Source organism: Oratosquilla oratoria, chromosome 1 (genome assembly GCF_046742065.1).
Source record: "Oratosquilla oratoria isolate Oo_2021 chromosome 1, ASM4674206v1, whole genome shotgun sequence".
Lineage (NCBI taxonomy): Eukaryota > Metazoa > Arthropoda > Malacostraca > Stomatopoda > Squillidae > Oratosquilla > Oratosquilla oratoria.
This window is the reverse complement of record NC_134777.1, coordinates 75,326,462-75,328,961: the sequence shown is the minus strand read 5'-3', so window position 1 is coordinate 75,328,961 and position 2,500 is coordinate 75,326,462.

The window sequence follows — 2,500 nt, the reverse complement described above, 5'->3', positions numbered from 1 at the left end:
CATTATCATTATCTTTATTATCATTATCTTTGTTGTCATTGATATTACAATAATCATCTTTATCATCATTACTATCAATATCATTGCTATTATTATTGTAATTTTAGTTATGAAGTTATTGTTACTGTTATTATAGTTAGTAATATTAGTATCGTCATTATTGTGATTATTACTATCATTATCGTGATAATCAATGAATCATAGTTTCTTAATACTGATATCTTTTTCATTAATTCTATTTATTTATTATCTTTTTTATTAGTTTTTTACATCTCCCAAAGCATCGTCATCATCATCAAGCTTATCGTTGTTGTCACTACCGTTATAATTTTAATCAATTATTATTATTATTATTATTATTATTATTATTATTATTATTATTATTATTATTATTATTATTATTATTATTATTATTATTATTATTATTATTATTATTATTATTATTATTATTATTATTATTATTATTATTATTATTAATTATTCTTATTATCATTATTATTATTATTATTATTATTATTATTATCATTGTTGTTATTATTATTATTATCATTATTATCATTGTTATTATTTCATTACCGGAGTCTCCAGATTTTTTTCTTCCTCATTAGATTCCGGCGAGAGACTGAAGAATTATCATCATTATCATCAGCATTATTATGATTATTTTCATTATAATTTTTTATTAATTAATTAATTGATTAATTAATAAATTTTCTTTTTACTACTGGAGACTCGGTTTTTTTTGTTTTTGTTTTTTTCGTTTTGTTCTTCCTCTTCGGGACTCCTGAAGAAGCATCAGTCATCCTAGAGGTTCAACAAATCCATCCAAAACCTGTTAACCGGAAAGTGGTCAAGGTAATTGCTTGGGCGAAGAATTCCAATTCAAGAGGCTCATTAACTACGCCATCTATCATAGTTTCATTACCATGGTAATTAATGAAATTACCGTAATGATGAGTAATCAGATAGAAAGCGTGTTTTGAAGTGTAATATTTTTCATCAGCTAGGGGTGAATTTTTAAAAGGAATAATATAGTCTGTTACCCACCAGAATAAAATTATTGAAGTACACCACCAGGACATGAGCTTAAGTTGAAAGGGTTTCCATTTCACTGAATAAAATCCTGAGTTCATAACCAGAGTAAAGACTTTGGAGTTTATTACTGTGCAGATGAACTGAAGTGTTCCCAGATTTCGTTCATTCTAATATTATACCTACTCTTTTTTTTTTTTTTTTTTTTTTGACCAAAATAAAATCAATAAATTGCGTCACTAGATTGTATTAATCGTCTGGCGTCCTACGGTTCCCCGTAGATGAATAAAATCGCCTGGCGACAAGGAAAAATATATTATGGAGATTGCTTTATATACTCTATTCTGGTTACAGTAAGATTTTTTTTTTCATAGAAATAAGGCAAAAATTAACTAACCATTTATTGAACAGACGAATGTTAGTTGATCAGAAAATCCTTACAAGTATTGATATCATCTCAATCATTATCAGCAACAGCAGCAGTAACAGCAGCAGCGGCATTCATTCATGAAACGATCCGGAAAAAAAAAACAGTGTGTATGATATTGCGTGACCTACGTCACATGAATTCACAACATCAGTCATCTGCTTGGTCCGCCGAGTCTTGGGCCACCCCCACTCAGGGAATAAGGACCCTCGGGGGATGGCCAGCGCGCGGACTACACACTTTACCTTGCCCCGCGTCGGGAGGCCTCTGTTGAGCTTACCAAACTCACGGGCACTTAGAAGATATGGGGGGGAGGGGAACCATTAAGCTAGATAATATTTTTTACCCTAAAGCAGTATAGAATCCTTAGAGTGGGTGATATACTTCAGAAGGGTTATCGGGGTTATTGGGTCGTGGTTGGACACTGACTAGAGGGATTGTCTTTGAGTTGAATAGAATCGTTTGGTGTATTAAGAGGTTAGTCAAGTTAGATTTATTCTCTGCGGTTTTCAGACTTTTCCTCGGCTGAATAAAATCACTTGCAGTTATTTGAGACAATATTCAAATATGTCACAAGGTGAATGAGGGGAAAACTTTTACATTCAAATAAAGGTTTGCAGGGGTCAGTGACCCAACTTGACTTCCTTGAAAGTCTCAAGGCTCGGATCATTCCTCCACACGCACAGGCAGTCTAGCCCCACCTACTCATTAGTAAAACCCCACCCGCTTGACACTTAGCTCCTCCCACTCAAGAATATAACTACACCCATTTAGGCACTTGACTCTACCCACTCACCAATATATCTCCGCCCACTTGACACTAAACTCCTCCCACTCGAGAACATAACTCCACCCACTCAGACAGGTGACTCCACCCGCTAGGCCTGCTTATTGGTATAGCTCCACCCACTTAACGCTTAACTCCTCCCATTCGATAGCATAGCTCCACCCCCTCAGGCACTTGACTCCACCCGCTGAATAGTATAACTTGGCATACTTATTGATGTAGCTTCACCCACTTAACGCTAAGCTCCTCCCACT